A 13,184-nucleotide genomic window follows, 5' to 3' on the forward strand; every position below is an offset into this window, starting at 1 on the left:
CAATTATAAACTCAACCATTATAGAAGGAATGCCATTTGATCATTACTTATTGTAGATTTTGGACCTTATTTCGTTGGATAATCCTTATTTTTTGTGTATGTGTGTCAATATATATATATATATATATATATATATATATATATATATATATATATATATGTGTGTGTGTAAATGAAAACTCTCTAATCTAAAACCCGCACAAACCTCTCCAAGAATATTTTATTAGCTTTTTGATATTTTTTTCAAACTTTTGACCATAAAAATGTGATCCATATGCTTGTTTTTATAAGAATATGTTCTAGGAGCATTTGATTTTGATGCATGGATAGGTTTTATAGGTTTTAAAATCAACTAATTTTTATAAAATTTTGAGGCTCCAAATACCATTTTTTCTATCCAAAATTCATGATCCAAGTATTGACTTATAGTAAATCAATAATGTTGAAAACATCTATATGGTCAGAATTAAAAAAAAATACCAAAAAAATTTCAATGGGGAGGTTTGGTAGGGTTTTCATTGGGGGAGGTTTTCATTACCCTGAACATATTAGGCCCTGATTCTCGTTCTACCCCATATGTTTTAAGTATTTTATGACAGATCTGAACTATTAGATGTGTTTATCATGCTCTATTTAGTGGGAATCTACACTTGGATCATGTTTATTCAATGAAAAAACATGTTTTTTTGAGCCAGGAAAAATTGGTACCTTCATAGCCATTGATTTTGGATCACCGGAAAAACTTATATATAGGTCAGATTTTGGTAAGGGTGGCAATCGTGTTGGGGTGGTGGGTCGACCCGACGGGTTGGCAGGTCAGCATACCTCAACCCGAACCCAACCCATTTATTAAACGGGTCGGCTGTGGCAAACACGAACCCGGACCATTTAATAAATGGGTAACCCGACACGACCGCCAACCAATTTAATAAATGGGTTGGGTTAGGTAAACGGATTCTCAAGTTCGCGGGTAAACGGGTTGGCGGGTCAACGGGTTGGCGGGTTGACCCACCCGCCTAACCAGTTTATTAAACGGGTCAGTGGGGTTGGCGGGTTGGCATACCCCTAACACGAACCCGACCCATTTAATAAACGGGTTAGGCGGATTGACCCGTTTATTAAACGGGTTTTATTTTTCCAAACCCGAACCCGCCTAAGAGGCGGGTTGGTGGGTCGTGTCAAGTTTTGCCACCCCTAGATTTTGGCAATCCAAAAGCCGGTTCCTACTAAACAAAACCAATAGATCACATATACAATGTTAGATGTGAGAAAAAATACTTAAAACTATGATTTTTGAAGGGGCCTAACGAGACCTAACGAAAAAGAGAGCCTAAGGAACACATTACATATATGAGTAATGCGTTGGTTCGGCCCCGTTAGGCTCCTTAAAAAATTATAGTTTTTGGTATTTTTTCTCGCATCTAACACCATGGATGTGAAACGCCCTTAAGTCATGGGACTTTTGAAATTACATTATGAATCGGAGTGTAAAGTTATAAACACCCACCAGTTCAAATAATCATATGCTAGAAAAAGTTGATGGGTGGTCAATGTTCCTTACAGTAATTCGAATGGGGAAGTTATTGATGATAATTTATAATGCCTCAATTCTCATAAAATATGAGTAAACACAGTTACTAAACAATGGTTGAGATTTAAAAAACCTAAGTCAATATTTATGTACTTTAGCTCCTTTCTTTGATAATGCATGTGCCCACCGAACACTGTTTCTTGCTATCACTGAGCATAATTTGCTCATGCAGTCATTTGATGGCATTTCTTAAGAAATCCAAATGTCTTTCCTACCCCTAGTGTGGGAAAAACAATTGAAAGATGTAGCCTTGGTAGTTGGTACTTTCAATAGAGGCTGGATCAGGTGCAATCACATTGTACATTTTTAATGTGCTGCTGCACCTAAGCACCCTCCATCTTTCTCACTCAAGTTGACAATAGAAAATAGCAGGCCCTGTAAAAAAACACATTTGAAATGTGCAATGTGATTGCATGATCTTTTAAGCAAGAAATTACAAAGCACAAGAAAAAATCCGGAGTTTTTGGGGGGCATGCTACATGTTCATGGCTAAAGGTTAAAAAATGGTCACAAACTTCGTTATTGAAAAAGTGTCTACATAAAAAGATAAATAATATAAAAATACCATGAAAACTATTTTTATCTCATTAATATCATGATAAAAATGTGATATTTCAGTAATTGAAAAATACACATACCCTTGTCTATTAAAGTAACTTTTTTTAGGGGTGGCAATGGGGTCGGGTTGGCACGTCAGCATACTTCAACCCAAACCCGACCCGTTTATTAAACGGGTCGGCTGTGGCAAACACTAACCCAACCCATTTAATAAACGGGTAAACCCGACATGACCCGCCAACCCGTTTAATAAATGGGTTGGGTCGGGAAAACGGGTTGGAGGGTAGCGGGCGGGTTGGCGGGTCGGGTTGGCGGGTTTGTGGACAGGTTGGTGGGTTGGCGGGTTGACCCGCCCGCCTAACCCGTTTATTAAACGGGTCAGCCGGGTTGGCGGGTTGGCATACCCTCAACCCGACCCGTTTAATAAACGGGTTAGGCGGGTCGACCCGTTTATTAAACGGGTTGGCTTAAGCCCAACCCGAACTCGCCTAAGAGGCAGGTTGGCGGGTCGGGTTGGCGGGTCGTGTCAGGTTTTGCCACCCCTAACTTTATTTTTTACTCGAAGAAACTACCCCAAGATCATAGACCAAGTCAAGCTGACTCTGCTCTATGAAGGTTTACCATTCACTCACGTTTCGGCTTGCGCAGAGTGTGACACTCATAGGATTTAAACCTAGACCCCACCAAACCCTTTGGGGCTTATTAAAGTATAAATTAGTTCAGGACCATGTTTTATTCATATAAGTGATGTGTGACAAAAGTTGGTGCAACTTTGATGTAATAACAAGTGATGTGGATAGTGATAGCCGGCCTGACTATTCTCTTTCTTGGTCTTGAAAAATTCTAGGACCTTAGGTTCAAAACCAATTCAACAAAGCTTTAACCTGTTAAAACATTGAACAATATTAGATCTGCAGTGATTCGACGTTGTGGAAAAATGAGAGAGAAAGAAACGCAAAGAGAGATTGGTTAAAGGTAAAAAACTGCAGCAATAAAAAATAAGTTAAACATATATTCATAGACTATTTATGTTATAACCTAATTAGGATTACAAAAGATTAAACAACCCTTAATAATAAAACAGTATTACATAATATATTTGGATCTTGGATATACATTTGATCCAAACCCAAACAATATACTAAAGGGATACATTACAACGTCTTATCATCCTCCCTCGAGGTGAGCATGCATTTGTATCATGCTCATCTTGCCTTTAAAAAACCAAAATCTTCTTATTGTCAATCTTTTATTGAATAGGTCTGCAATTTGGTTTTCTGTCCTAATGTATCTTGCTTTTAGTTCTTGATCTTAAATCTTTTGCTTTATAAAGTATTGATCTATCTCAATATGTTTTGTTCTTCCATGATGTGTAGGATTCATTGAGATCTTTATTGCACTCTCATAGCCATCGCATAACATTCTGCTTTTGTGCTTGACCTTGCAACAACTTTTTACTTTTTACTGCTCCACAAGACTAGGTTTCTCTCAAAAAACACACAATAACCAGTCACTGACCTCCTTTCATCGGGGTCTCCATCCCAATCTGCATCTAAATATGACATCAACATTAGCAGATAATCAGTTAAGTGCCATTACTTGCCGGTGCATTGTTTGTGATCACAACAGGCCGCAGTCCCTCTACAGAATATCGTGGCTTAGCTGCAGTTCACAGATTTATAATACACACACGTGCACACACACACATATTTATATAAATAATATGTACGAAAAGGACATATGTGTATGCAGTTGTTGATTTATATATATATATATATATATATGAAAGAAAGATTGATGCATTGCATGCATATGTGCATTATTTTCATGCATGATGTGATATATTATATCACAATAGTTGTATGCTTGGGAATGCGATGAGAAAACAAGATTTTTTACAATCTTGCCCATCATTTTATGTGTTTTGCATAGATGTGGTATCACATAAGTTACATTTGATCACTTGTGTATGAAAAGATTTATATCACTTCACGAAACTTTGCAAAACCACATGATGTATTATATGCAATTATTGTTTTGCACTAAATTCTACTTTTCGTATTTAAGCATGGTTTTGGACATGAAAGCATATCTTTGGAACATGTGTTTGATAATTTCTATAGTATAGACATTTGCATGGTTAATGAATGTGCAAAAACTCAAAACAAGTTCAGTAGATCCTTGTTAGTGCCAGACGATCCCTTGAAATATGTTTATGGGTCATGCCAATATATTGTTGTGATGGTGTACCGAGTACACCTATGTAATCGCTCACAAGCTAGGTCTGCGTCGAATTGAACCAGCGGGGTACTCTATATATTCCCAACTAGTATTAATTAATAAAGTGCATGAACATAAACATTAAATAAGGCCTAGCCGATATCGTACCAAGGCTTGTTTTTAGACCTCGTCAGTGTTTCAATAACACGAGTACACTGGATGGGTGATCATAATGTACCATAATTAATGAAATAACTATCATGTTGGTGTAGTCGATGTAGATGCTATCATGGTAGATGCAATTTTGTACCTTGATGTGGTACATGGGTTCTTGAAGCCCTGGTTGCCTAATGAGGCAGGTACAATAATGTCATAAATAATAAATTTATAAGGTTGATGCCCATCTGGTTTCGGTGTTACCTTGGTAAAGGTAGATGATACAAACTTTGTGAGTTATTGAAACATACAATGTCCATGTTATGAGCGACAATGTCTCAATGGTCTTCCGCCTATAAGAGTTAGAGGACTGTGTCTATCAAACTTAAATCTTAGGTGAGTAGGTCATATAACTTCTACAAAAGTTAGATGCATCTTAGAATTTTGTCCTTTAGGAAAGTTCTCTCGATCATTATACTGCCGTTTTAAGAATATGATTCAGATAGTCATTTCGGTTATTAAGATGCTTAAGCATAATAAACCCCCGAATGATCTCATCTGTCTCAACATAGTCGATTCAGCTTTACGTTTTTTTATGCAATTGACTTTACATATTGAGTTATATAAATGTACCATGGATAGTATTGTGATATGCGTTAAGGTATGTTTCTTATGATGTATGTTCTTTGGATTACATAAATGCACTATAATACCTTGAAAATGTCATTTTTGAAATTTTGCTTTTTAAATCATCATAATGCTTGCTCTTGTATGTATGGTACTAGGGGTGGCAATTGGGTCGGGTTGGCGGGTCGTGTCGATGGGTTGGCGGGTCAGCATACCTCAACACGAACCTGACCTGTTTATTAAACGGGTCAGTTGTGGCAAACACGAACCCGACCCATTTAAACGGGTAACATGTTTAATAAATGGGTCGGGTCGAGCTTAAACGGGTTGGCATGTTAGCGGGCGGGTCGGGGTCAGGTAAACGGGTTGGCGGGTTAGTGGGTCAGGTTCGGGTTCGGGTAAACGGGTTGACCCACCCGCCTAACCCGTTTATTAAACGGGTCAGCCGGGTTGGCGGATTGGCATACCCCTAACACGAACTCAACCCGTTTAATAAACGGGTTAGGCATGTCGACCCGTTTACGACACGAACCCATTTAAGCCAAACCCGAACCCGCCTAATTAAGAAGCTGGTTGGCGGGTCGGGTTGGTGGGTCGTGTCAAATTTTGCCACCCCTATATGGTACATTGTTTACATGTTTTGGGACAAGTTTCCATACTGAGATTAGTATAGTTTGATTGGCGTTTGCTAAAAATCTATAGGTCAATAATGATGATGCAAGAGCTGTTATGGGATGCTGAGGATGCGATCGTGACTCACACAATCTCTAAGGAGCCTGGCCAATAATTAATTAATTGAATATTTTGTTGTTATATTTGAATACATTAATTGTAATGACTTTTTGAAATTTGACTTGTCATAAACCTCTGATTTTCATTTATTTTATTTGATATTTTATTTGGATGGTATGACCTGTAGCTTGAACAAGATGTTCACCATTCCTTTTAAAACTATTTTCGTTGTGCTTACTATATAAAAAAAATGCTAATTTTTGGGGCGTTACACTAAGATACTTGTGTTCCTTTGTTGGATCTTGGATCCTCATATTTGAGATTCCCTGTTTGAGAGGCATTCAATTCAAGGCTTGGGCCCCACAACTGGATTGTGCCTTGGATTTGAGATCTACGGTGATTTAAGATCCAAGGATTCAAAGATGGATAAAATTATACTAATTTTAGTGACTGATGTTAGTATGTGTATGAGAGAGAGAGAGAGAGAGAGAGAGAGAATGTGATGTAGAGTATCGTATCAAAGTTATCAGTACCCAAACCAAGTTCAGGTTGATTAGACCTTGGATCCTGCCAAGTGCCAGCCAACCTCAATAAGCATATCAGACCCACTTGAACCCTTGTCCAGATCCAATTGGCTACACCCACACAGATAGGGACTTAGACGAGTCAGATTCGGTTCGGATTTAGGCATTATTGAACCCAACCTAGTCCATTTTGCATTACAGTGCACTTTAAGTTGGATTCAGATTCCAATGGAAAAGCAAAACTCGGATCTGTATCTGACTAGCTTAAATGGCTAATATGATGTAACATTACATGTATCGGTGTTCCGATATATATGGGATTGAAATTTAAAACCGGATGTAATACTCTTATATCCACTCTGGATCCGATAAGTATTCGGATATCATTTCTGACCGAATCCGACTAAGAGAATATTGGCATATGTAAAAATAAAAATAAAAATAAAAATATCTAAAATAAATAATACAAAAAATATCGCGAAAGTTGCTTTCCAATTACCACAATCTCGTTCTCATGAATATCTGGGCAAGGGAAAATCTTGTGATATATTGTAAGATATGGTTTTAATTTGTTTATTTTTTGGGAGAAATATTGGCATATAAAAATATAATATGTATATAGAAAATAAATAAAAAAACAGTTCCACTTTCCTAGTTGGGGCCGACCGACTTGACGTGAGACACGACCATGGTTCAAAACCTATGAGGGTGTCCCTTGTCGCAAGGTCGAAGTTGGGTATAATCTTCATTGGTCTGCGAAGACCTCTGAGGTCAACCAAAGTGCGATCGATGATGAGAGGGTTTTTCATTGGCTTAACAAAAAAAAAATAATAACATAAATTTCTTTTTGCAAAATTTGCTTTCATTTGTTAGGTCCACCAATAAGGTAAAGAGCAATGTTGTCAGTATTGGTATCGGCCCTAAATTGTTTGGCCAACGATTCAATTGTATCAGTCGATACCGATAATCAAGTGAATTGTCCCGTATCGGCCAAAAAATAATAATAAAATATTATTTATCAATCAGAATATGACACATGTTAAAATCATTAAAAAATATTAAAAAAATATTTTTATATTTATTAAAATTAACCGATTTAAAGATGATACCTATCAATTTTCTATCGACACAATACGTATCGGCCAATACAGACTGATACGCACCGATACTGACAACATTGGTCGGGCCCAAAGAGGTATTTACATCAAAAGAAAAAGGTGAAAACATGACGGGCTAGAACAGGGAGGCAATTGGGTTAGTCTTTAGGTTCAAGCAATGACTGGGTCTTTGGTTGCTAAGGTCCGGTTTGTTTGTTTGCAAGAGACTTTTGAAGGAAGAGAAAGTTGGTCCCATGCATTTCACCATAAGGAGAAAGTTTGGCAAATTCTTTTCACCTATTTTCAAAATAAAATAAAAACTTTTTTCTCCATATAATGTTTATCCAACTTTTTTTCTTCTAAAATCATATGGGGCTTAAGAGCTCCTAAAGTATTCATGTTTCGAACATATTGTGTCGCTTTATCTCCAAAAAACAATAAATCCCCAATAAATTTGTGATAATCTCATAATAGTATTTCTTTTTTTCTCATGAGCAACCGGTAAACCACCTCAAAATTAGATACCTAGTCGCGCTGGTTATGCCTGCCATACTTAGGTCGCTTCGTGATGCACCTATTGCCCCCAAAGAGTCACTTGCTTTGGCATAAATAAGGGCATCCTCAGAGTTTTATGCCGACGTGGACAGAGACCGTAGTACGACTAGGGGTGGCAATCGGGTCGGGTTGGCGGGTTGGCGTGTCAGCATACCTCAACCCGAACCCGACTCATTTATTAAACGGGTCAGCTGTGGCAAACACTAACTCAACCCATTTAATAAACGGGTAACCCGACATGACCCGCCAACCCGTTTAATAAATGGTTTGGGTCGGGAAAACGGGTTGGCGGGTAGCGGGTTAACCCGCTCGCCTAACCCGTTTATTAAACGGGTCAGCCGGGTTGGCATACCCCCAACCCGAACCCGATCCGTTTAATAAACGGGTTGGTTTAAGCCCACCCCGTACCCGCCTAAGAGGCGGGTTGGCGGGTCATGTCAGGTTTTGCCACCCCTAAGTACGGCAGGAGCGCGACTAGGTTGACCATTTTTCCAAGTAAAAATTCAGAAAAAAAAGGCATAATACCCTTGCTCTTGATAAGAGCATGCAAGGTGCTGACATCCGTGGGGAATGGACTGGTGGCCATCTGCCTAGCAGCCAAAGCTCCCTACCACTACGCCAAACCTCTTGGGGGGGTATCAAAATACCACTTATTTTCCAGGTATTGCAATACAAACACATTTTTAATTTTTTATTTATTGAATTCTTATATATTTTCTTAAGAATTAAGGAGTTTTTATCATTCATAAAATGGAATGATGGGAACAGGTCTTTTGTTTTTTGCAAAGTCAATAAGGAATATCATCTTTCCTCATAATCCAAGTCAAGTACTCAATTTTCTCTTTGACCAAGAAATTAAAATATTGTTGTTGTTTTTTTTAATAAAACAAGTTGAAATAAAAGTCAACAGGTAAACCCATGAACGATGCACAAGTTAAACGCGAAAGTTTTACGCTGCCAGGACAACAACCTTAAGTACGACAGGCAAAGCCAATGAAGTTTTATGCTGCCAAGACAACGATCTTAAGTATAGCAGGCAAAGCCAACACGGCTAGGTCTCTGATCTTGGGGGTGGTTTAGCTGTGAAAATATTAAAAAAAAAATCACAAAAAAAACAAGAAAAGCCACATGTGTCCAACGTCTTAGCCAAATGCGAGAAAAATAAAATAAAAAATCCTTTGGAAATGGAAGCCTAGATTTGTCATGCTTTTGAAAAACCTGGGACATTTATGTCAACTGTGAGGATACAAATTACTACACGACAAAAACGATTAAAATGATAATATTTTGGCGGCTAAGTTTCCATGTGATTTAAAATAGTTCTATTTCTCTCTTTAAACATAAATAAATTTAATCAGATAAAAGGACAAAAATTATAAAAAACAAGAATATATGTTTTCTCTCAATAAAATAGTGATATATTTGGCCTTTGGTGCAACCATATATATTTTCTTTTCTTGTTTTGGTGGAACCTTATTTAGCAATACGTGAAATGAAAAAAACAAGACTCATAAAATTTTCTTGAATTCCTTTCAATTGATCTATTTAAAAATAATAATTTTTAAATCAAAACAAACATAAATGTCAAAAAATAAAAAAAGAATCTAAAAAACGACATGCATGAATGAAGTAAATGATGGCTTAGAGGTTCAATCAATTCTAAAATATGCATTTAACACTTAAAAAACATAGTAGTTAGTTTATAATTATCAAAAAATATTGAAAAAGAAAAGGAGTTCATGCTGATTTTCAATTAAATTCACGAGGTCTGGTTCGTTTAGAATCAATCGATCGATTCAAGCTGATTCTATTCAAAATTAATAGCCTCGGTAAAAATTTATTAAATAATTGATATATTGTTAAAAGTGATTGCATTAAAAGAAAGAGGGAAAGAAAATGAAAAATATATATAAAAAAGTCAACAAACACTATATAGCAAAATTCCGAGTCATTGATTTTTAAGCCTTAAAAGATCATTTTTATACATAGTAAACACGGATGATCCAAGAGCCTGTTTCTATAAAACCAAACATCTAGGTAACATTAGTATAGCAACATTTTAGAAAAAAAAAATATGAAAATATCATTATATACCAGTTTACATATTTTGTTGGTTTACATATTTGAGTTACCCTTCTGACCATAGAAATGTATGTGATCTATCAATTCTTGTAGCATTATATTCCTATACATGGGTGGGTTCATGACCATACATATTTGAGTTACCCAACACATTTATGGGTTTAGAACCTTAAAAAAAATATCAGAAAAGCTGAAAAACCCATTTAGCATATTTCATTTAACATGTATATATATATATATAGCATTTGATACCAAATCTCACCTAACAGATGTCTCCAACATTGTCAAAATAGTAAAATTCAACTCTTGAATCAAAGTTTTTTAACATAAAAAACATGTTTTTTTTTGTGGTTTGAAAATTTGGTACATTGGAGGCTGTTGAATTTTCAACCATTATAAAATCTAACATAAAATAAAACATGATCCAAATGTTGGTTTCTATTGAACTTTATGTTGATCACATTTGAAAGGTCAAATGTGCTAAATAACTGAAAAAAATGAAAAAATGATGCCTTCATGGCCATTGATTTTTTTATCACCGGAAAAACTTGTATACAGGTCAGATTTCGGCCATAAAAAAGCAAGTTCCCAATAAATAAAACATCTAGATCATATTTATGGGGTTGTATGTGAAAAAAACAAACAAATAAGGAGCTTCCCCCCATCTGCTAGGCCACTTTAGCACACACACACACACATATATATATATATATATGAGATATTTGCTCTTTTGAAAATCAAGTCTACGTATAAAACTATTGGATCCAAAACTAAGACTTAACATAACATCGATCCAAGAAAGTCAAGGTAGAACAAAACTGAATTAGTTTAGATTTTTTTTTTTTGGAAAGTATATATTTTTTAAAATATATTTTCCATGTTCTAAACATTTCTCCCAAAAAATGAAAATTTCCAGGCATTTTGAAAATGTGAATTTAATTCCATTGAAAAGAACGTGTTCTAAACGAAGATTGATAACTAGGAATCGGACAATACACGAATGAGCCTGGAGCTATCTAGTTGGTCCTACTAGGCTTGTCTGAATGGATCGGGTAGGAATAGGATATAGTTCTCACTAAGACCAATATGGGTTTAGGACATCTTTTTTTGACTCAATTGGATCCATCCTGATGCACCAAGTAGAGGATTGGTCCTAAATGACACTGGTTAGTGAACAAAGACGTCCTATTGGTTTGGATGCACATGGAACAAGTCCAACCGATGATGATGATATCTGGATCTAAGTCAAGGATGGACCCAAATCCAGCATTTAGATGCATCCATTTGAGAAAAAGACAAGATTGATGTGTGGCATCTAGGTCATGCTGGGCTGGCTTCAACTACAAACTATCTAATCATAGACCCAATGCCTGGATCCATATCGGCCGTACTGGCCCGATACGTTTGTATTGTCCAAACCCTAAGTTTTCCAAAGATAGACGACAATCAAGTTTGGTATCTCATTTGGCGTAAGGGTATTTCAGCCATTGTAAACTAAAATAAAGAAGTATGACTCAGAATATATTATTAAGACTCGGTTTTTGACGTTACCCAAATGGGTCAACCCAGTTTTCTCCATCCCAGTTTGCCCGACCCTGCTCAAGTATGTGACTCTCAAAACCAAAGCAACAATATTATCTCATTCTCGGGAAAATAAAAAATTCTGAGCTTTTTTTAAGATGATATTGAAAAATATTTTTTTATGCTGCCAGGTAGGGGTGGCAATCGGGTCGGGTTGGCGGGTCGGTTGGCGTGTCAGCATACCTCAACCCGAACCCGTTTATTAAACGGGTCGGCTGTGGCAAACACGAACCCGACCCGTTTAATAAACGGGTAACCCGACACGACCCGCCAACCCATTTAATAAATGGGTTGGGTCGGGTAAACGGGTTTTCAGGTTGGCGGGTTGACGGATCGGGTTGGCGGGTCGGGTTGGCGGGTTGACGGATCGGGTTGGCAGGTTGGCGGGTCAGGTTGACGGGTCGGGCAGACGGGTTGGCGGGTTGACCCACCTGCCTAACCCGTTTATTAAATGGGTCAGCCGGGTTGGCGGGTTGGCATACCCCAACCCGAACCCGACCTGTTTAATAAACGGGTTACACGGGTCGACCCGTTTATTAAACGGGTTGGCTTAAGCCCAACCCGAACCCGCCTAAGAGGCGGGTTGGCGGGTCGTGTCAGAAATTGCCACCCCTACTGCCAGGACAGCGACCGTAAGTACGGTAGGGAAAGCCAACGCGGTTAGGTCTTGGATCATGGGTTTTTGTTTTTTTTTTTATAAATATATATAAAAAATATATATTGAGAAATATTGGTACATATAAAATATAACAACGAGTAAAATAAAAATAATAAAGTACCAAAAACTGTTTAGATGTGTTCATATCACGACTATGAGATGCTAATTTTGAAACAAGGGGCATTTGAATTCCTTATATCTAAGAATTGAGGGATATAGTAATAGAGGTATGTTGAAATGTATAACAATATGAAAGAATATGCTCAATCATGACTATTTTCAAGAATAATCTCGAAGAAAAGTTGATTATCACTTAGTCTTTAAGATTGTCACTCATCATGATTATTTTTCATAGTAATAGTAGATAAATATTATTTATCTAGATCATATACTTGTATAAATATGCAACTTTAATAATTGAATAAATGAAAAATAAATAGAGTGTGAGATATATTTTTTATGGATGCAAGCATTTGGCCAAACCATATATATTTCGTGTGTTTACCCTATTTTATTTGTATTCAATACCTTTTTCTTTTCTATATTTTGATTTTATTTATATCTAATCTTTATTTTGTTTTTCAATGAGATATTCTACTTCAAAATTCAAGAATCTCTATTCTAAATTTTTCCTCTTCAATCAGACTAGAGATATACTGATTTGAGGAAAAAATAATCTCAAATCTGATGTCTCATTTGAGAGGGAGGTAGATCTAGGCATGGATTTCGCTCCTTGATCTGGGTTATATGGATCTTTTGGGAGATCCATCACGTTGAAACGTACCCAATAATATTTTTAAAAA

The sequence above is a fragment of the Nuphar pumila genome, chromosome 1 (assembly GCF_984573655.1).
Source record: "Nuphar pumila chromosome 1, dmNupPumi1.hap1.1, whole genome shotgun sequence".
Lineage (NCBI taxonomy): Eukaryota > Viridiplantae > Streptophyta > Magnoliopsida > Nymphaeales > Nymphaeaceae > Nuphar > Nuphar pumila.